Below are 24453 nucleotides of genomic sequence, written 5' to 3'. Positions count from 1 at the left end.
ATCTCAATTTTCACTGCATCTAATCCAGTTAATAGTTTAGGGCCTAGGAGCAGTGTCTGCACATCAGTAGAGTAGCCCACCTATGAAACTAACTACACCTCCTGTGTATCTCTATTTTCACTGCATCTAATCCAGTTAATAGTTTAGGGCCTAGGAGCAGTGTCTGCACATCAGTAGAGTAGCCCACCTATGAAACTAACTACACCTCCTGTGTATCTCTATTTTCACTGCATCTAATCCAGTTAATAGTATTGGGCCTAGAAGCAGTGTTTGCACGTCAGCAGAGTAGCCCGCCTGTGAAACTAACTACACCGCCTGTGTATCTCTATTTTCACTGCATCTAATCCAGTTAGTTAAGCACTAAAATGAGTGGCAAAAGGTCTGCTGCTGGTGGAAAGCGGAATAGGCGTGTTGGAAAGGGAAAAAAAGGCTGTGTCCGTGGGGTAGGTGGTAAAGCAACAGTAACATCTGCAGAAGAAAGACCATCTTCCAGCCAAAGTATGATGTTTACTTCTTTTTGTGGACAATCTGATATGATCCCTTTCTTACGACCATCGCTACAAGCATCACCAAAAATTCCAGATGAGGCACAAAAACAGCAGGTGCTTGAATGGATATCAAGTGCTCGTTCAAACGGGCTCTCCTCCATGTCAACTTCAACATCACAACTTCTCCAGTCTTCAGAGTTCTCACCCCAATCGCACTTGCTTCCTCACAGCTCCCAAGTCTCCAGCTGCCCATCTGAGCATGGGGTAACACACATGGTTGAGTCTGTAGAGCTGTTTACGCATACTATAGCCTGGGAATCAGAGGTCTGCTCCAGAGCTTCTGTGAATCCAGATGAGGAAATTTTCTGCACTGATGCCCAGAATCTTTGGGAGTCGGATCCAGGCCCAGATGAAGAAGGTTCTAAGCATAATGTAGACCCTCGTTCACAAACTGTAACTCCTGTTGGTGGAGACAATGAGGAAGATGATGATGAGAATGAGATACCTGATTGGAACGAAAACTTGACTTTTTGGTCGGGGCAGGAAGAGGTTGGCTCCGAGGACGACGGGTGTGAGAACACACAGGATGATGATTATGAGGTTGTAGACCCCACTTACTGTCAACCCCCAGTCCGCCAGTCCATGAGGTCAGCAGAGGAGGTGGAGGAGGAAGCTAGTGATGAGTCTGATGACGAGGTAACGGTGCACCTTCCTGGACAGAGACGAAGTACTGGAAGCACGTCAACAACTGCATCCTCCACCCCAAATGTGCCTCAGACCAGAAGTCGTGGTGGCTCTTCAGGTCATACGGGCTCTAAGCCTTGCATAGCCTGGGCATTTTTTGACATCGCAAAGGATGTCCCAACTCATGTTGTCTGTAAGATTTGTCAACAAAATCTCAGTAGAGGCCAAAAAAATCACTAGCTTGAGTACTTCATGCCTGAACCGTCACATGGATATGAGGCATAAGTTGTGGTGGGAAGCTCACTGTGCTACAATGCGGCCTAGTGGGCTGAGTCAACCACCCTCTGCCCCATCAAGTGCATCCGCGTCCTCTTCATCCTCTGTGACAGTGGGGACAGCAGTCAACCATGGTTTTGGATGCAGACCTTCCACCTCTTTACCCGCAACGGCCAGTGTGATTGGCAGGTCGTCAGGACATTTGCACGTGGAAACACCTGCTCGTGTTGTGCGCTCTCCGACATCGACACCACATTTTGATCAAGGCAACATAACATCTCTGCCTGCACCTTCCTCACAGATGAGCAGTTTGCTGGGGACACCCTACTCAACTCCGTCTAAGCACGACAGCCAGCCCTCAGTCCCACATATGTGGACAAGTAAAAGACCATTTCCTCCTAGCCATGACAAAGCTAAGAGGTTGAATTTCTCCATCAGCAAACTGTTGGCTACAGAAATGCTGCCTTTCCGCCTGGTGGACACAGAGGATTTTCGAGACCTTTTTGTCCGTCGCAGTGCCCCAGTACCAGATGCCCAGTCGCCACTACTTCTCAAAGAAAGCTGTGCCTGCACTACACCAGCATGTCGCACACAACATCACCGCTTCCTTAAGAAACTCTGTGTGTGACAGGGTGCATTTCACCACAGACACTTGGACGAGTAGACATGGACAGGGGCGTTACATGTCGGTGACTGGGTACTGGGTAACTACGGCGACATCAGGAGAATGGGCTGCTGTCCAAGTCTTGCCATTCCCATGAGTTGCTCGTCGATCCTCTGTATCTAGAAGTTCCTCCACTGCTTCTGCCTCCTCAACCTCCTCTAGGTCCTCCACCTGCACCCAAAGCCTGTCTGGTAATGCCACCAATGTTGTAACTGCGCAAAAGGAATCCTGCACACCTCCTCACTATGCTGTCACCAGGGCTCAACGGCATCAGGCAGTGTTTACATAGAAATGTCTCGGAAATGTGAGTCACACAGCTGAGGAGTTGTGGTCAGCTCTTGGAGACCAATTTCCATCAATGGTTGTCTCCACTCAACCTGCAGCCAGGGAAGGCTGTGTGCGACAATGCTGCAAACCTGGGTGCGTCACTTCGCCAGGGCAATGTCACACACGTGCCTTGTATGGCTCACGTTTTGAACCTGGTTGTCCAGCAATTTTTATCCCACTATCCTAGACTAGATGGGCTTCTGCAGAGGGCATGGTCGCTGTGTGCTCACTTCCGCCGTTTGCATCCCGCAGCTCGACGACTTGCATCTGCACAGAAGTCGTTGGGCCTGCCAGTTCACCGGCTGAAATGCGATGTGCCCACACGGTGGAATTCAATTCTGCACATGTTGCAGCAACTGTGGCAGCACCGACGAGCTCTGAGGCAATACCTTATGATGTATAGCCTGGGCCAACGAGATCAAGAGGTGGGGTAAATCACGCTGCAGAAGTGGTCTCAGATCAGGAACCTATGCACCATTCTGCACAGTTTTGAAATAGCAACGAAGATGTTTAGTGTCAACGATGCCATTATCAGCATGACCATTCAGGTGATTTACATGCTGCAGCACACCTGACACAGTGTTCGGAGTCAGGTGGTGGAACAAGAGGAGGAGGAACAGGAGGAGTCATATGTGGAAGGGATCATATCTCCAAGGTCAAGAAGGTTGGCAGCACCAAGGCGGCTGGCATTGGAGGCTGGGGGAGAGGGATTACCGAGGGCGCATGGTAGCAGTCAAACTGTTGAGGAAGGTGCAGGAGGTGAGGAAGAAGTGGAGGACGAACTGGCGCTGGGCATGGAAGACTCATTAGATGAGGAAGACCTTGATCAAATTTCTGCTGTGCGAGGCTGGGGGGAGAGGGCAGATGAAGGAACCATGATTCTCACCTTGCCACCACCAAGTCAACAAGGACTTGGTCCTCCTGGATGTGCAAGACACATGAGTGCCTTCTTGCTGCACTACCTGCAACATGACCCTCGGATTGTCAGAATCTGAAGTAATGCCGACTACTCGGTTGCCACTCTTTTAGATCCCCGGTACAAAAGCAAAATTGGCAAAATAATTCCTGCTATAGAAAGGGATTCACACATGCAGGAGTATCAGCAGAGACTGTTACAGAATCCAACATCTGCTTTTCTACAATACACTAGTGGTGCACGTAGTGAATCTCTGAGTTCTAACTTGACAACCGTGGGACTATCGAGTCATCACTCAAACCGTAACAGTAACATTGTATCTAGTGGTAACAGCGATTTTTTCCAATCGTTTCAAGATTTTTTTTAGACCATCCTTTGCAAGGCCACAGGAGACAAGAAGTCTGATGCACAGCAAACGCCTAGAAAGGATGGTACAAGAGTATCTCCAAGTTAACATCGATCCCATGACTGTGGAACTGGACCCTTGCTCATTTTAGTCTTCCAATCTTGAGAAATGGCCTGAGCTTGGCACTCACGCCTTGGACATCTTGTCGTGCCCCGCAGCCAGCGTTATCTCTGAACGTGTGTTCAGCGCTGCTGGTGGTGTGCTGACAGATAAGCGCACGCGGCTGTCCAGTGACAATGTAGACAGATTAACGTTCATCAAGATGAACAAATCCTGGATCCGCAAGGACTTTTCTACCCCTGTGTCATCTTGGGGAGATTAAAAGCTTGATGATTTTTGAAAATCACCTCACCAACCGTTTTAAAAAACTCTGGCGAAATTGATGGCACTTAAGTGGTGTCTGTGGCCGAATTTTTGGAAAAAATGGAGACTCTTTTTTATTTAGTCCCCTTGCTGAGTTTTACATGACGTTGCCATCGTCAATTCCAGGTGGGTGGGGTCGTCCGCAGAGTTGTTTACTCATATTATGGCCTGGGATTCAGAGGTCTGCTCCAAAGATTCAGTGTCTGCTAGTCAGCAGAGTAACCTAGCCACCCACCGCCTGTTTACCTAAGTACTATTTTTAATGGCACCTGGCCCAGAAAATCCTTTTGGGCCTAGTAGAATTTGGTGCTACTCAGCAGCGTACTTCACCCATGAAGCAAGCTACACCGCCTGTTTACCTAACTACTATTTTGTAACGGCATCTAGCCCAGGAAATCCTTTTGGGCCTAGTAGAATTTAGTGATACTCAGCAGCATACCCCACCCATGAAGCAAGCTACACCACCTGTTGATCTAATTACTAATTTTTTATTGCATCTAGCCCAGGAAATTGTTTTGTACCTAATAGCATTTCGTGCTACTCAGCACAGTACCCTATCCATGAAGCAAGCTACACCGCCTGTTTACCTAAGTACTATTTTTTAACGGCATCTGGCCCAGGAAATCCTTTTGGGCCTAGCAGAATTTAGTGCTACTCAGCAGCGTACCCCACCCATGAAGCAAGCTACACCGCCTGTTTACCTAAGTACTATTTTTTAATGGCATTTGGCCCAGGAAATCCTTTTGGGCCTAGTAGCAATTTCTGCTACTCAGCAGAGTACCCCACCCATGAAGCAAACTACACCGCCTTCTTTCTTTCTCAATCTAACCCCTCGGCTCTGGGGTGTCAACTCTTCCTCCAGCTCTCTCCTTCTCACAGGTGGACTACCGTGTGTTATCACACTGTGGCGAATCTTTTGGGCCCATGCATAAGAAGTCGTCGAGGTAATGGATAATATGTGCCGCCTTACAAACGTCCATGACAACACATTTGAGGAAGCAACTAAACGCCTCAAATAGTGAGCAGGATATGGAGCACCCCATGGGCAAACAGCGATCTATGTAGTATGCTCCTTCATAGAAGCAGCCCAATGGGAGGACACTATTCGGAGGCACAAATAGTAACCGGAACACCCCCTCAATGTCTGTTTTGGCCATTAGGGTGCCCCTTACCAACTTCCTGACCCAGCTGATTGCCTCATCAAAGGAGGTACAGTACATAGTACTGTACTAGGTTCCGCGTCGATGTTGTCATTTACTGACCTGCCCCTTGGATATGATAAATGGTGGATTAGTCTGAATGTATTGGGTTCATTTTTTGGCACAACTCCCAACGGGGGTACCACTATGTCTTCTAAGGAAAGTGTTCTGAATGGACCCGCCGCCATTCTACCTAAAGATATTTATTTTTTTATTTTTTTTGTCAAGACGTCTGGGTGTTGGTAGAGTGATTTTAGATTTTTACTCCAGCCTTTCTTGATTTTAGAAGGGCATGACATGCCTATATGTGTCTCCTCCTCTTTTTAATTCTCCATCTCTTTTCTTTTCACATAACTATATGTAGTTGTGACTTTTCCATGTGTTTGTTGTGTCTTCTGAGCAGTTTGTCAGCTTTTGCACACCTTTTACGGTGTTTTCTATGTGTTTGTATGTGTTTGTGTTTGCCTGCCATTGGTTTCAATGGGGTTCGACGGTGTTCGTCGAACGTTCGACGAACATTTCGTTGAACACATACCTGTTCGACGAACCGAACCCGAACACTAGGGAGGTGGCTCAACACTAATAGCCAAGCAGGACAGTCATCAAGAAAAGGAGCTGTTCCTATTTTGAAAGTATTAGGTCTATATCGATTGGGGAAGATGAACTTTGGCTCATGATAGTACTAGTGGTTTCAGTGAAGACCGAGTGTCGATAGCCAAGTGAACTTACTGCAGAGGAGCAGGAGGAAAGCAAAGAGGTGGTGTTCAGTTAATGGGTCGTTGCTGACTTTTAGGATTGCTACTTCCAATAGGTGGCTCTAGAGATCAAGTCTTCTTCCTTTCTGTGGAGACAATTTGTGTATTTAATTTCCCAAACGAGCATTGCATGGCCTGTAAGTCTTCTTGTGATTAGAACCTTTCACCCAATTTATTATGTAGAACTAGACCCACCTTCTAATTGTAATTTCTTTTGATTCACTTTTCTGTTGCGGAATTATAAGCAATCAAATATTTGGCAAGTAATGAGCTAAGTTTATTTTAGTCCAAATAGGTGTTATCAGATAATTTTCAGATAGGCGGGTACTTCTATCTCCTTTTATGATGATGAACAGTCATAAGCAAGCAGTATAATAGAAGTTCAGATGGATCTGTGATGAAGAAGACGTCATCAGTAGGGTTGAGCGAAACGGATCCGATAATTTCAAAAATTTTTTTGGCAAAGTCGGGTTTTGTGAAACCCGACCCAATCCCACTGTGGGATCGGCCATGAGGTCGGCGATCTGCGCGCCAAAGTCACATTTCGTATGACGCTTTAAGCGCCATTTCTCAGCCAATGAAGGTGCACGCAGAGTGTGGGCAGCGTGATGACATAGGTCTCGGTCCCCACCATCTTAGAGAAGGGCATGGCAGTGATTGGCTTGCTTTCTGCGGTGTCACAGGGGCTATAAAGGGACGTGCACGCCGACCGCCATCTTACTTCTGCTGATCTGAGCATAGGGAGAGGTTGTTGCAGCTTCGTCAGAAGCAGGGATATAGTTAGGGAGGGAAGATTAACCCCCAAACCGCTTGTGCTGTAGCGATTTCCACTGTCCAACACCACCTTTTCTTTGCAGGGACAGTGGATTTTTTTTTTAGTGCATTAGCTCTGTAGCTTCTTAGGCTGCATTATAAGGCTCCCTGATAGCTGCATTGCTGTGTGTACGCCACTGTGCAAACCAACTGCTTTTTTCAAAGCAAAAATCCTGTTGCTTCTTTCTGCACAGTTCTCTTGTTTCTTTGTCCACACTCTTTTGTGTGCAGTAGTCCTTTTTATTGCTGCCATACTTGTCCTTTGATCATTGTAGGGAGATTGAAATTCTACTACAGCCCTTGTATTTTTTTATATATCTGCCAGCCACGTTCTGCCTTGTACATTGTGTAGTGTAATACACCGGGCCTGTTTTTTCCTGCAGTCTCTCCCCCCCCAAAAAAAAGGGAGCTTTAAATTGCCACTAAGTGGATCTACGTGAGTTCTGTTTGGCGTATATCTGCCAGCCACGTTCTGCCTTATACATTGTGTGGTGTAATACACAGGGCCTGTTTTTTCCTGCAGTCTCCCCCCCCCAAAAAAAAAGGGAGCTTTAAATTGCCACTTAGTGGATCTACGTGAGTTCTGTTTGGTATATATCTGCCAGCCACATTATGCCTTGTACATTGTGTGGTGTAATACACAGGGCCTGTTTTTTCCTGCAGTCTTCCCGCCAAAAAAAGAAAGATATCAATTCTCCAAAAGTTAATATACACCTTCTACCTTGTTTAACTGTAGCATATAACGGTTGTTATTTTGGTAACATTTCCGCAAAAATGGGGAAGTCTGGTGGAAGAGTCCGTGGGCGGCCGTTGCCAGCTGGTACTAATGGTGGTGGTGGTAGTGGAGCATCTGGTGGTACTGGGAAAAGCAAGATAGCACCAAAGGCTCGAGGTGTTGAGGCAGCGTCATCGTCTGGCTACACAAGGCCTCGAAGGCTCCCTTATCTGGGAGTTGGAAAACAGATTTTAAAGCCGGAGCAGCAGAAGAAAAAAGTTTTGGCTTTCCTTGCTGACTCAGCCTCTAGCTCTTTCGCCTCCTCTTCAGAAGGTTTGAAATCTAAAAACAGCGTGTCGTCAGTGGATGCTCCCGGTCAGGAACAAGTCACTTCCTTGTGTCCTTCACCCAAAGCAAAAGTGAAGGATGCGGCAGGCGAAACTACAGTTTACTCCATGGAGCTCTTTACACATACCGTGCCTGGGTTAGAGAGGGAAATTGCTAAAAGCCCATTACAAGATGAATCGGACATGGAGTGCACAGATGCACAGCCACAGCTAGATTATTATGCTGTTCCATTGACTCAGATCACTACATTGCCCTCGCAGAGTACTGAAGCAGAATCTGACCCTGATGAGACTATGGTGCCCTGTCACGAATGCTATAGCACCTTACACGGTGACACAGAGGAAGGTGCACATGACATTGAAGAGGAGGTGATAGATGACCCAGTTGTTGACCCAGATTGGCAGCCATTGGGGGAAGAGGGTGCCGCTGCCAGTAGCTCAGAAGCGGAGGAGGGTTGATCCGCAGCAGCCATCTACATCACAACAGCTTTCATCTGGCAGGCCCTTATCTGGCCAAAAATGCTTGTCAAAACCAAAAACAGTTTTAGGACAGCGTGGCCATCCGGTGAAAGTAGCCCAGTGTGCAATGCCTGAAAAGGTAATCCATAGTAGGAAGATTGCAGTGTGGGAATTTTTTTAACCAAGATCCGAATGATCAGTGCAAAGTTATCTGTAAGAAGTGCTCAAAGACCTTTAGCAGAGGGAAGAATCTCATAAATTTAAATACAATGTGCATGCGTAGACATTTAACCAGCATGCACTTGCAAGCCTTGACTAACTACCAAACGTCCCGTACCGTTGGTGCACCTGCTCAGAATGAAGGTAGTCAACAACGCTACATTGCTTCCCTCACTGGAAGCCCACCGGTTAGGACACCCCCAGCAGCAAATGTGGAGGTATCGTCGCAAGGCCAAAGCAGTCAGGGAATCACAAGGTTCTTGGTAGGAAACACTATAGGTAGGCCACCATCAAGAATACCATCACCAACCCTCTCTCAATCTGCCATGTCCACCCCCCCCCCGCTAGTTCCACCATATGCAGCTCTCCAGTCCAGCTCACCCTACAAGAGACTCTCGCTAGGAAAAGAAAGTACTCATCCTGTCATCCGTGTTGAACGCCCACATTGCTAGACTAATCTCGTTAGAGATGATGCCCTACTGGTTGGTTGAAAGCAAAGCTTTCAAAGCCCTGATGGCCTGCGCAGTACCACGCTATGACCTACCCAGTCAATACGTCTTTGTGAGAAAAGCCATCCAAGCCCTCCATCAGCATGTCAAAGACCGCATTGTCCATGCACTGATGCAATCAGTCAGTAGAAAGGTGCACCTCACAACAGATGCATGGACCAGTAGGAATGGCCAGGGACGTTGCGTGTCCATCTTGGTGCACTGGGTTAATGTGGTGGATGCAGGGTCTACAGGGGACAGCCATAGTGGGACAGTTCTGCCTAGCCCACGGGCTAGGAAACAGTTTGCTGTAGGCGTTCGCCACCCCTCCTCCTTCTCCAGAAATGAAAGCTCGTCCACAGAGCGAAGTCGCACGACCATTCCATCCGCAGCTGCCAGTGTTGCACACGAGGTGTCCCATTATGGAACAACTAGTGGTAAGCGTCAGCAGGCTGTGCTACAAATGAAGTGTTTGGGCAACAACAGATACACCGCAGAAGTACTGGCCGAGTACTTGCAGCAAGAAACTCAGTCATGGCTGGGCAGTGTACATCTTGAGGCAGGCAAGGTAGTCAGTGATAACGGAAGGAATTTTATGGCTGCCATAGCCCTTTCAGAACTGAAACACATTCCTTGCCTGGCTCACACCTTGAACCTTGTGGTGCAGTGCTTCCTCAAGAATTACCCTGATTTACCATCCCTGCTCCTGAAGGTGCGCAGACTTTGCTCACACATCCGTCGGTCGCCCGTACACTCCAGCCGTATGCTTAACCATCAGTGATCGCTGAATCTTCCCCAGCACCGCCTAATAATCAACGTTGCAACAAGGTGGAACTCCACACTGCACATGCTTCAGAGGCTGTGCAAACAGAGGCGTGCTGTCATGTATTTGTGGGAGGATACACATACACGGGTAGGCAGTTGGATGGCAGACATGGAGTTGTCTGGTATGCAGTGGTCGAAGCTCCATGACCTCTGTCAAGTCCTTCAGTGTTTTGAGGAATGCACACGGCTGGTAAGTGCAGACGACGCCATCATAAGCATGAGCATCCCACTAATGCGTCTGCTGATGCAAAGTTTGATGCAAATCAAGGAGCAGGCGTCTGCAGCCAAGGAGGAGGGAAGCCTTGATGACAATCAGCCATTGTCTGGTCAGGGAACTCTCCTGGACGAGGTGGTGGACGAAGAGGAGGAGGAGGATGATGGGGATGAATATTTATGGGAGGAGGATGCTTCTCAGGGGGCAATAGAAATTGGTGGCATTGCAAGGTCAGTTACAGGGTTTTTGCGGGCCACAAGTGATGTTGAAGAAAGTGCTCCTCAACCCAGCACAAGCAGTGAATTGACACCTGGAACATTGGCCCACATGGCAGAGTATGCCTTGTGTATCCTAAAAAGGGACCCCCGCATTATCAAAATGATGACCGATGACAATTACTGGTTGGCCTGCCTCCTGGATCCATGCTACAAAGGAAAATTACAAAATATCATGCCACATGAGAACCTTGAGCAAATATTGGCTACCCAACAAGCAACTCTTGTAGACCGTTTGGTTCTGGCATTCCCAGCACACAGCGGCGCTGATGTTTCTCACACGAGCTGTAGGGGGCAACATGGCAGAGGTGTTAGAGGTAAAGAAATCCGAAGTGGCGTTAGACAGAGGGGTTTTATGACCAGGTTGTGGAGTGATTTTGCAATGACCGCAGACACGATAGGTACTGCTGCATCAATTCAAAGTGACAGAGGAGACAGCATTTGTCCAGTATGGTTGCCAACTATTTTCCCTCCATTATCGATGTTCTCCCTCACAGGCTATCAGAAAGAGTCTTCAGTGCTGCTGGTTCAATACTGACCGAAAAAAGGACAAGTCTGGCTACCAGAAATGTTGATGATCTAACCTTCATTAAAATGAACCAATCATGGATTTCAAATTATTTTGCCCCACCTTCCCCTGCTGACACGCAGCTTGCCTTAAAAATGTCTTGCTTATTGGCTTCCTTTTACTGACTGCTCCAATTCCTCCATTTGCAGCTGCTGAATGTCCACCATAGGCCATTTTTATACTTCCCTAAATGGGCTGACTCCCCCCACAGGGCCGTGGTCACCACTTGGCGCATGCACCCGCGCGAGTGCCGTTTGCCTGGACAGGTGGGTGTGCCCACTCTTGGGTGACGGCACTGGCACAGGGTCCCTCATAGTACAATGAAGTGTCTCTGATGGTGGTGGTGCACAACCAATGTCAGACACACCGTCGTAATATGAGGGGCCCTGTACCAGTACCGCCACCCATGAGAGAGGTTCCCCCCAGCTCTACCACTTGCATTACTTACCTCTCCCTGCTCCACCATTGTGTAGTCTGTGCTGTTAAATCCTTCAATAGCACTGCCAATACAAATTTGTTGAAATGATAGATGATAGTAAAAATATACAGGGGCCCTGGCCTCCATTTAGACCAGTTAATACTTTGCGCCAACTACCACTGTCTAATACTCAGCAGAGGAGCCGACCCCTGTACGTAGCTATGCCACCAGTTTATTTATGAGCATTTTTTTGGCTGACATTTAGCCCACTTTATTATTTTGGCCTACTAACTGTGTCAGCCACTTATTACAGATGTCCTCCGCCTGTGTACTCCTCTTACCTATGTTGAACTGCATTTAGCCTACTTTTTTATTTTAGGCCCACTAAGTCTGTGTGAGCCACTTATTACAGTTGTCCTCCACTGAACAAAGCAATGCCGTCTGTGTACTCCTGTTACCAATTTGGAACTGCATTTAACCTACTTTTTTATTTTAGGCCTACTAAGTCTGTGTGAGCCTCTCATAACAGTTGTCCTCCTCTGCTGAATAAAGCTATGCCGCCTGTGTACTCCTCTTACCAATTTTGATCTGCATTTAGCCTACTTACTTATTTGGGCCTAGTAACTGTGTCAGGCACTCCTTACAGTTGTCCTCCACTGAACAAAGCAATGCCGCCAGTTTATTCCTGTTACCAATTTTGAACTGCATTTAGCCTACTTTCTTATTTGGGCCTACTAACTGTGTCTGCCCCTCATTACAGTGGTCCTCCACTGAACAAAGCAATGCCACCTGTATAGTCCTGCTAGCAATTTTTAACTGCATTTAGCCTACTTTCTTATTTGGGCCTACTTACTGTGTCTGCCCCTCATTACAGTTGTCCTCCGCTGAACAAGGCAATGCCGCCAGTTTAGTCCTGTTAGCAATTTTGAACTGCATTTAGCCTACTTACTTTTTGGGGCCTACTAACTGTTTCAGCCTCTCATTACAGTTGTCCTCCGCTGAACAAAGCAATGCCGCCTGTTTAGTCCTGTTTCCAATTTTGAACTAGATTTAGCCTACTTTCTTATTTGGGCCTATATCTGTGTTTCCTCCTCTTCCTGCCCATTGCCCAGCCACTGCTAGATGAGTCTGCTGGTACATTGACCCAGACCACTACATTCCCCTTGCACTCTACAAAGCCAGAATCTGACCCTGCTGAAAGTCAGGTTCCCCTTCCCGCATACTATACCACCTTACACGGGGACAAAGAGGAAGGTGCAGATGAAAGTGCAGGTTCCTTCATCAGGTGGGGGGCATACTCGTTGGCACTGGCACAGGGCCCCTCATAGTATGCAAAATGTCTCTGGCAGTGGGAGGCGCCGCCCATCGTCAAACACACCGCCGAACTATGAGGGGCCTTGTGTCAGTGCCAACTAGTGGGCCCCCCCTGCTTGCTCAGGATCACAGCACTTGCAAAGTTGAAATACTTACCTCTCCCTGCTCCACCGCCGTGACGTTTTCCGCGTTTCCTGGGCCCACGAAAATCTTGAGCCAGCCCTACCCCCCCACAACTTTAGCCAAATGACCCCCTGTTTTCAATGCCTAACTTTTATTATAAAGTAAATTGACAACCTTTAGTAATACAAATTGATGTTTTTGGCATTAAATTGGGCACTGTAGGTGTTTTCCTGTCCTCCACTCATTGCCGACTTTGATTCACCATTGACTTGCATTGGGTTTCGTGTTTCGGTCGGCCCCTGACTTTTCGCAATAATCGGCCGATTTCACCTGACCCGACTTTTGAGAAAGTCGGGTTTCGCAAAACTCGACTCGATCCTAAAAAGTAAAAGTCGCTCAACTCTAGTTTAAACTACTAACTCTGACCTACAAAGCCATCCATAACCTTTCTCCTCCATATTATTCTCTCAATATCTTCCCTCATGTAATCTCCGGTCCTCCCAAGACCTCCTTCTCTCCTCCACACTTATTCACTCCTCACCAAATTGCCTCAAAGACTTCTCCCAAATATCCCCCATCATCTGGAATTCTGTGCCCCAACACGTCCGGTTATCCACCACATTTGGATCCTTCAAACGGAACCTGGAAACCCATCTCTTCAAAGAAGCTTACAACCTGTAATGACCACATGACCACCTCAACACCATCGGAGCTAGCGCAACCCCCGACCTACTGTCTCCTTCCCCACAATCCTGTAGAATGTAATCCCCCAAGGGCAGGGTCATTTCCCCTCTGTATCAGTCTGTCATTGTTAGTTTTGTGTACTGTAAGTGATATTTGTATTTTGATGAAACCCCATCTCATGTACAGCACCATGGAATTAACCCCTTCGTGACATGCGTCGTACTAGTACTGCGCTGCCGGCACTGCATTAGTGCCAGCAGCAGTACTAGTACGGCGCAGCGATCACCGCCGTCTCGCGCTGAGCGCCGCGGTGATCGGGTGCGGGTGTCAGCTGTATATGACAGCTGACACCCCGCAGCATTGCCCACGATCGGCGCTATCGCCGATCGTGGGCATTTAACCCCTCTGATGCCGCTGTCAGTAGTGACAGCGGCATAGAGGGGGATCGCGCAGGGACGGGGGCTCCCTGCGCTCTCCCACCGGAGCAACGCAATGAGATCGCGTTGCTCCGGTGACCCGGAAGGAGTCCCCGGATCCAAGATGGCCGCCGGACTCCTTCCGGGTCATGAAGTGACCTGGCTAGCCGGCGCCTGCTGAAAGCAGGCGCTGGAGAGCCAGCTAAACTGCCTGTCATATCGTTGATCTGACAGTGTGCTATGCACAGTGTCAGATCAACGATCTGATCTAATACAGAGATGTCCCACCCTGGGACAATGTTAGAAAGTAAAAAAAAAAAAAATAGAATGTGTAAAAAAAAAAAAAAAAAAAACCCCAAATAAAAAAAAAAAACATTTCCCAAAAAATCCATTCATTTATGTAAAAAAAAAAAACAACAATAAATGTACACATATTTGGTATCGCCGCGTCCGTAACGACCCGCTCTATAAAACTATCCCACTAGTTAACCCCTTCAGTGAACACCGCAAAAAAAAAAAAAAAACAAGGCAAAAAACAACGCTTTATTATCATACAGGCGAACAAAAAGTGGAATAACACGCGATCAAAACGACGGATATAAATAACCATGGTACCGCTGAAAACGTCATCTTGTCCCGCAAAAAAAAATCCACCATACAGCATCATCAGCAGAAAAATTTATAGCTCTCAGAATAATGCGATGCAAAAACAATTATTTTTTTATATAAAATAGTTTTTATTGTGTAAAAGCGCCAAAACATAAAAAAAATTACATAAATGAGGTATCGCTGTAATCGTACTGACCCGAAGAATAAAATTGCTTTATCCATTTTACCACACGTGGAACGGTATAAACGCCCCCCCTAAAAGAAATTCATGAATAGCTGGTTTTTGTTCATTCCGCCTCCCAAAAATCGGAATAAAAAGCGATCAAAAAATGTCATCTGCCCGAAAATGTTACCAATAAAAACGTCAACTCGTCCCGCAAAAAACAAGACCTCATATGACTCTGTGGGCCAAAATATGGATAAATTATAGCTCTCAAAATGTGGTGATGCAAAAACTATTTTTTGCAATAAAAAGCATCTTTTAGTGTGTGACGGCTTCCAACCCTAAAAATCCGCTAAAAAACACGCTATAAAAGTAAATCAAACCCCCCTTCATCAACCCCTTAGTTAGGGAAAAATAATAAAATGTAAAAAAATGTATTTATTTCCATTTTCCCATTAGGGCTAGGGTTAGGGCTAGGGTTAGGGCTAGGGTTAGGGCTAGGGCTAGGGTTAGGGTTAGGGATAGGGTTAGGGTTGGGGTTAGGGTTTCAGTTATAATTGGGGGTTTCCACTGTTTAGGCACATCAGGGGCTCTCCAAACGCGACATGGCGTCCGATCTCAATTCCAGCCAATTCTGCTTTGAAAAAGTAAAACAGGGCTCCTTCCCTTCTCCTGTGTGCCCAAACAGTGGTTCCCCCCAACATATGGGGTATCAGCGTTCTCAGGACAAGTTGGACAACAACTTTTGGGGTCCAATTTGTCCTGTTACCCTTGGGAAAATAAAAACATAGGGGATAAAATATCATTTTCGTGGAAAAAAAAATATTTTTTATTTTCACGGCTCTGCGTTATAAACTGTAGTGAAACACTTGTTGGTTCAAAGCTCTCACAACACATCTAAATAAGTTCCTTGGGGGGTCTAGTTTCCAATATGGGGTCACTTGTGGGGGGTTTCTACTGTTTAGGTACATCAGGGGCTCTGCAAATGCAACATGACGCCTGCAGACCAATCCATCTAAGTCTGCATTTCAAATGGCGCTCCTTCCCTTCCGAGCTCTGCCGTGCACCCAAACAGTGGTTCCCCCCAACATATGGGGTATCAGCGTTCTCAGGACAAGTTGGACAACAACTTTTGGGGTCCAATTTGTCCTGTTACCCTTGGGAAAATAAAAACATAGGGGATAAAATATCATTTTCGTGGAAAAAAAATATTTTTTATTTTCACGGCTCTGCGTTATAAACTGTAATGAAACACTTGTTGGTTCAAAGCTCTCACAACACATCTAGATAAGTTCCTTGGGGGGTCTAGTTTCCAATATGGGGTCACTTGTGGTGGGTTTCTACTGTTTAGGTACATCAGGGGCTCTGCAAATGCAACATGACACCGGCAGTCCATTGTTATGGCTGGCAATCAGGCAACACAGCGTGCAGTAATCAGCGCACATACAGAGATCTGGCAATAACCAAAAACAATAGGACAAGCTCTGAGACGTGGAATCTCTGTAGACTGCAGTACCTGATCTATCCTCACACAACTATAAGCAGCAGTGGATTGCGCCTAACAACTACCTATGCAACTCGGCACTGCCTGAGGAGCTGACTAGCCTGAAGATAGAAATACAAGCCTGACTTACCTCAGAGAAATACCCCAAAGGAATAGGCAGCCCCCCACATATAATGACTGTTAGCAAGATGAAAAGACAAACGTAGGAATGAAATAGATTCAGCAAAGTGAGGCCCGATATTCTAGACAGAGCGAGGATAGCAAAGAGAACTATGCAGTCTACAAAAAACCCTAAAACGAAAACCACGCAAAGGGGCAAAAAGACCCACCGTGCCGAACTAACAGCACGGCGGTGCACCCCTTTGCTTCTCAGAGCTTCCAGCAAAAGTTAATAGCAAGCTGGACAGAAAAAACAGAAAACAAACTAGAAGCACTTATCTAGCAGAGCAGCAGGCCCAAGGAAAGATGCAGTAGCTCAGATCCAACACTGGAACACCGACAAGGAGCAAGGAAGACAGACTCAGGTGGAGCTAAATAGCAAGGCAGCCAACGAGCTCACCAAAACACCTGAGGGAGGAAGCCCAGAGACTGCAATACCACTTGTGACCACAGAAGTGAACTCAGCCACAGAATTCACAACAGTACCCCCCCCTTGAGGAGGGGTCACCGAACCCTCACCAGAACCCCCAGGCCGACCAGGATGAGCCACATGAAAGGCACGAACAAGATCTGGGGCATGGACATCAGAGGCAAAAACCCAGGAATTATCTTCCTGAGCATAACCCTTCCATTTGACCAGATACTGGAGTTTCCGTCTAGAGACACGAGAATCCAAAATCTTCTCCACAATATACTCCAATTCCCCCTCCACCAAAACAGGGGCAGGAGGCTCCACAGATGGAACCATAGGTGCCACGTATCTCCTCAACAACGACCTATGGAATACATTATGTATGGAAAAGGAGTCTGGGAGGGTCAGACGAAAAGACACCGGATTGAGAATCTCAGAAATCCTATACGGACCAATAAAACGAGGTTTAAATTTAGGAGAGGAAACCTTCATAGGAATATGACGAGAAGATAACCAAACCAGATCCCCAACACGAAGTCGGGGTCCCACACGGCGTCTGCGATTAGCGAAAAGCTGAGCCTTCTCCTGGGACAAGGTCAAATTGTCCACCACCTGAGTCCAGATCTGCTGCAACCTGTCCACCACAGAATCCACACCAGGACAGTCCGAAGACTCAACCTGTCCTGAAGAGAAACGAGGATGGAACCCAGAATTGCAGAAAAATGGAGAGACCAAGGTAGCCGAGCTGGCCCGATTATTAAGGGCGAACTCAGCCAACGGCAAAAATGACACCCAATCATCCTGGTCAGCGGAAACAAAACATCTCAGATATGTTTCCAAGGTCTGATTGGTTCGTTCGGTCTGGCCATTAGTCTGAGGATGGAAGGCCGAGGAGAAAGATAGGTCAATGCCCATCCTACCACAAAAGGCTCGCCAGAACCTCGAGACAAACTGGGAACCTCTGTCAGAAACAATATTCTCAGGAATGCCATGTAAACGAACCACATGCTGGAAGAACAAAGGCACCAAATCAGAGGAGGAAGGCAATTTAACCAAGGGCACCAGATGGACCATTTTAGAAAAGCGATCACAGACCACCCAAATGACCGACATTTTTTGAGAAACGGGAAGGTCAGAAATGAAATCCATCGAAATATGTGTCCAAGGCCTCTTCGGGACCGGCAAGGGCAAAAGCAACCCACTGGCACGTGAACAGCAGGGCTTAGCCCTAGCACAAATTCCACAGGACTGCACAAAAGCACGCACATCCCGTGACAGAGATGGCCACCAGAAGGATCTAGCAACCAACTCCCTGGTACCAAAGATTCCTGGATGACCGGCCAGCACCGAACAATGAAGTTCAGAGATAACTTTACTAGTCCACCTATCAGGGACGAACAGTTTCTCGGCCGGACAACGATCAAGTTTATTAGCCTGAAATTTCTGCAACACTCTCCGCAAATCAGGGGAGATGGCAGACACAATGACTCCTTCCTTGAGGATACTCGCCGGCTCAGATAACCCCGGAGAGTCGGGCACAAAACTCCTAGACAGAGCATCCGCCTTCACATTTTTAGAGCCCGGAAGGTATGAAACCACAAAATCAAAACGAGCAAAAAATAACGACCAACGGGCCTGTCTAGGATTCAAGCGCTTGGCAGACTCAAGATAAGTAAGGTTCTTATGATCAGTCAAAACCACCACGCGATGCTTAGCACCCTCAAGCCAATGACGCCACTCCTCGAATGCCCACTTCATGGCCAGCAACTCTCGGTTGCCCACATCATAATTACGCTCAGCAGCAGAAAATTTCCTGGAAAAGAAAGCACATGGTTTGAACACTGAGCAACCAGAACCTCTCTGTGACAAAACCGCCCCTGCACCAATCTCAGAAGCATCAACCTCGACCTGGAACGGAAGAGAAACATCAGGTTGACACAACACAGGGGCACAGCAAAAACGACGCTTCAACTCCTGAAAAGCTTCCACGGCAGCAGAAGACCAATTAACCAAATCAGCACCCTTCTTGGTCAAATCGGTCAATGGTCTGGCAATGCTAGAAAAATTACAGATGAAGCGACGATAAAAATTAGCAAAGCCCAGGAATTTCTGCAGACTTTTTAGAGATGTCGGCTGAGTCCAATCCTGGATGGCCTGAACCTTAACCGGATCCATCTCGATAGTAGAAGGGGAAAAGATGAACCCCAAAAATGAAACTTTCTGCACACCGAAGAGACACTTTGATCCCTTCACGAACAAGGAATTAGCACGCAGTACCTGGAAAACCATTCTGACTTGCTTCACATGAGACTCCCAATCATCAGAGAAGATCAAAATGTCATCCAAGTAAACAATCAAGAATTTATCCAGATACTCACGGAAAATGTCATGCATAAAAGACTGAAAAACAGATGGAGCATTGGCAAGTCCAAACGGCATCACCAGATACTCAAAATGACCCTCGGGCGTATTAAATGCCGTTTTCCATTCATCTCCTTGCCTGATTCTCACCAGATTATACGCACCACGAAGATCTATCTTGGTGAACCAACTAGCCCCCTTAATCCGAGCAAACAAGTCAGAAATCAATGGCAAGGGATACTGAAACTTAACAGTGATCTTATTAAGAAGGCGGTAATCAATACACGGTCTTAGCGAACCATCCTTCTTGGCTACAAAAAAGAACCCTGCTCCCAATGGTGACGACGATGGGCGAATATGTCCCTTCTCCAGGGACTCCTTCACATAACTGCGCATAGCGGTGTGTTCAGGTACGGACAAATTAAATAAACGACCCTTAGGGAATTTACTACCAGGAATCAAATCGATAGCACAATCACAATTCCTATGCGGAGGTAGGGCATCAGACTTGGACTCTTCAAATACATCCTGAAAGTCCGACAAGAACTCTGGGATGTCAGAAGGAATGGATGACGAAATAGACAAAAATGGAACATCACCATGTACTCCCTGACAACCCCAGCTGGTTACCGACATAGAGTTCCAATCCAATACTGGATTATGGGTTTGTAGCCATGGCAACCCCAACACGACCACATCATGCAAATTATGCAGTACCAGAAAGCGAATAACTTCCTGATGTGCAGGAGCCATGCACATGGTCAGCTGGGCCCAGTACTGAGGCTTATTCTTGGCCAAAGGTGGAGCATCAATTCCTATCAACGGAATAGGACACCGCAAAGGCTCCAAGAAAAATCCACAACGTTTAGCATAATCCAAATCCATCAGATTCAGGGCAGCGCCTGAATCCACAAACGCCATGACAGAATACGATGACAAAGAGCACATTAAGGTAATGGACAAAAGGAATTTGGACTGTACAGTACCAATAACGGCAGAGCTATCGAACCGCCTAGTGCGTTTAGGACAATTAGAAATAGCATGAGTAGAATCACCACAATAGAAACACAGTCTGTTCAGACGTCTGTGTTCTTGCCGTTCTACTTTAGTCATAGTCCTGTCGCACTGCATAGGCTCAGGTTTACTCTCAGACAATACCGCCAGATGGTGCACAGATTTACGCTCGCGCAAGCGACGACCGATCTGAATGGCCAAGGGCATGGACTCATTCAAACCAGCAGGCATAGGAAATCCCACCATTACATCCTTAAGAGCTTCAGAGAGACCCTTTCTGAACAAAGCCGCTAGTGCAGATTCATTCCACAGAGTGAGTACTGACCACTTTCTAAATTTCTGACAATATACTTCTATATCATCCTGACCCTGGCATAAAGCCAGCAGATTTTTCTCAGCCTGATCCACTGAATTAGGCTCATCGTAAAGCAATCCGAGCGCCAGGAAAAACGCATCGACACTACTCAATGCAGGGTCTCCTGGCGCAAGAGAAAACGCCCAGTCCTGTGGGTCGCCGCGCAAAAAAGAAATAATAATCAAAACCTGTTGAATAGGATTACCAGAAGAATGAGGTTTCAAGGCCAAAAATAGCTTACAATTATTTCTGAAGCTCAGGAACTTAGTTCTGTCACCAAAAAACAAATCAGGAATCGGAATTCTTGGTTCTAGCATCGATTTCTGATCAATAGTATCTTGAATCTTTTGTACATTTACAACGAGATTATCCATTGAGGAGCACAGAGCCTGAATATCCATGTCCACAGCTGTGTCCTGAAGCACTCTAATGTCTAGGGGAAAAAAAAGACTGAAGACAGAGCTAAGAAAAAAAAATGATGTCAGGATTTCTTTTTTCCCTCTATTGGGAATCATTGGTGTGGCTCCTTGTACTGTTATGGCTGGCAATCAGGCAACACAGCGTGCAGTAATCAGCGCACATACAGAGATCTGGCAATAACCAAAAACAATAGGACAAGCTCTGAGACGTGGAATCTCTGTAGACTGCAGTACCTGATCTATCCTCACACAACTATAAGCAGCAGTGGATTGCGCCTAACAACTACCTATGCAACTCGGCACTGCCTGAGGAGCTGACTAGCCTGAAGATAGAAATACAAGCCTGACTTACCTCAGAGAAATACCCCAAAGGAATAGGCAGCCCCCCACATATAATGACTGTTAGCAAGATGAAAAGACAAACGTAGGAATGAAATAGATTCAGCAAAGTGAGGCCCGATATTCTAGACAGAGCGAGGATAGCAAAGAGAACTATGCAGTCTACAAAAAACCCTAAAACGAAAACCACGCAAAGGGGCAAAAAGACCCACCGTGCCGAACTAACAGCACGGCGGTGCACCCCTTTGCTTCTCAGAGCTTCCAGCAAAAGTTAATAGCAAGCTGGACAGAAAAAACAGAAAACAAACTAGAAGCACTTATCTAGCAGAGCAGCAGGCCCAAGGAAAGATGCAGTAGCTCAGATCCAACACTGGAACACCGACAAGGAGCAAGGAAGACAGACTCAGGTGGAGCTAAATAGCAAGGCAGCCAACGAGCTCACCAAAACACCTGAGGGAGGAAGCCCAGAGACTGCAATACCACTTGTGACCACAGAAGTGAACTCAGCCACAGAATTCACAACAGTCCATTCCATCTAAGTCTGCATTTCAAACGGTGCTCCTTCCCTTCCGAGCTCTGCCATGCACTCAAACGGTGGTTCCCCCCCACATGTGGGGTATCAGCGTACTCAGGACAAATTGGACAATAACGTTTGTGGTCCAATTTCTCCTGTTACCCTTGGGAAAAAAAATTGCGGGCTAAAACATCATTTTGTGGAAAGAAAAAATGATTTTTTAATTTTCACAATGCTACATTCTAAACTTTAGTGAAACAATTGGGGGTTAAGAGTGCTCACCACACATCTAGATAAGTTCCTTAGGGGGTCTTCTTTCCAAAATGGGGTCACTTGTGGGGGGGTTCCACTGTTAAGGCACGTCAGGGACTCTCCAAATGCGACATGGCGTCCGATCTCAATTCCAGCCAATTTTGCATTGAAAAGTCAAATGGCACTCCTTCCCTTCCGAGCTCTGCCATGCGCTCAAACAGTGGTTTATCCCCATATATGAAGTATCGACGTACTCAGGACAAATTGCACAACAACTTTTGGGGTCCAATTTATCCTTTTACCCTTGGGAAAATAAAAAATTTGGGGCAAAAAGATCATTTTTTGTGAAAATTAATATAAATTTTTTTTTACGGCTCTACATTATAAACTTCTGTGAAGCACTTGGAGGTTCAAAGTGCTCACCACACATCTAGATTAGTTCCTTAGGGGGTCTACTTTCCAAAATGGTGTCACTTGTGGGGGTTTCCACTGTTTAGGCACATCAGGGGCTCTCCAATTGTGACATGGGCTCCGATCTCAATTCCAGCAAATCTTGCATTGAAAAGTCAAATGGCGCTCCTTCCCTTCCGAGCTCTGCCATGTGCCCAAACAGTGGTTTACCCCCACATATGGGGTATCGGCGTACTCAGGACAAATTGTACAACGACTGTTGTGTTCCAATTTCTCCTGTTACCCTTGGTAAAATGAAACAAATTGGACCTGAAGTAAAAATTTTGTGAAAAAAAAGTTAAATGTTCAATTTTTTTAAACATTCAAAAAATTCCTGTGTAGCACCTGAAGGGTTAATAAACTTTTTGAATGTGGTTTTGAGTACCTTGAGGGGTGCAGTTTTTAGAATGGTGTCACTTTTGGGCATTTTCTGTCATATAGACCCCTCAAAGTCACTTCAAGTGTGAGGTGGTCCGTAAAAAAATGGTTTTGCAAATTTTGTTGCAAAAATGAGAAATCGCTGGTCAACTTTTAACCCTTATAACGTCCTAACAAAAAAAAATTATGTTTCCAAAATTGTGCTGATGTAAAGCAGACATGTGGGAAATGTTGTTTATTTACTATATTATGTGATATAACTCTCTAATTTAAGGGCATATAACCTAAGAGTTTGAAAATTGCTAAATTTTCATAATTTCCGACAAATTTTTGTTTTTTTCACAAATAAATGCAAGTCATATCGAAGAAGTTTTACCACTATCATGAAGTAAAATATGTCACGAGAAAACAGTGTCAGAATCACCAGGATCCGTTGAAGCGTTTCAGAGTTATGACCTCATAAAGTGACAGTGGTCAGAATTGTAAAAATTGGCCCTGTCACTTAGGTGAAAACAGGCTTTGGGGTGAAGGGGTTAATGGTGCTATATAAATAAATAATAATAACAATAATAATAATAATAATAATGTCTCTGCTAACCATCAAATGGTATCATAACTACAAGATTTTTCTCAACTGGAGAAACAAAACAATAATCTATCAGATGTACAGGTTATTAATCTAATGTGCCCTCTCCTTACTGTGATGTGAAATGCAGTCATAGGTCTATCGAGGGCCCTCAACATTAGAAATGAGCGAACTTGTTCAGATAATGTTTGTCAATCTCAAATTTGGCACAGACATTGAACATTCAGATTTGTGTCTGGATTCTCAAGCTTTTTTCCTAAAAGTCATCAAAAGTTGGACAAAGTTCGGTAAATGATTGAGTTCACTAAGCGCTCTTTCAGACGTCAGTATTTCCTGTAGCAGCAAGGGCTGCAAAACGTCCCACACACATGCACACTGATGACACACGGATGACATCCATGTGTCATCAGCGTGACACGTAGGGTGCCTGGGAATCAGTGGTACTGTTCATGCTGTTCCCCAGCACCGGGTGCTGAAATGAAGCTAGCAAGGGACAATATTTTGAGTTGTATTCATCTGTTAACAGCATGAGTAGGTGGCAGCTTATGGGAGTATTCATCAGCCACCGCCTGTGCTATCAATAAATACAATTTTCTAAAAATGACATGGGGTTCCCCTGTATTTTTGAAAACCACCCAGGAAAAGATGACAGCTGTGGGAGGCAACCCTCAGTTGTCAGCTTCATCAAGGCTGGTTATAATGAATAGAGGGGTCTGGCTGGGAATGAGCCCCAGTGACCTGCTGTAACCTCGATGATATCACTGCTGGCCATTAGGGTTGAGCGACCTTGACTTTTTTAGAGTCGAGTCGGGTTTCGCAAAACCCGACTATCTCAATAGTCGGGTCGAGTGAAATCGGCCGATTATGACGTAAAGTCGGGATCGACCGAAACACGAAACCCAATGCAAGTCAATGGGGCAGCATAGTCGGCAGTGAGTGGGGGCCAGGAAAACACCTAGAGTGCCCATTTTAATGCCAAAAC

Source organism: Ranitomeya imitator, chromosome 2 (genome assembly GCF_032444005.1).
Source record: "Ranitomeya imitator isolate aRanImi1 chromosome 2, aRanImi1.pri, whole genome shotgun sequence".
In the NCBI taxonomy this organism is placed as follows: Eukaryota; Metazoa; Chordata; class Amphibia; order Anura; family Dendrobatidae; genus Ranitomeya; species Ranitomeya imitator.
The sequence above is the reverse complement of the archived record's forward strand: the minus strand, read 5'-3'. Positions refer to the sequence as shown.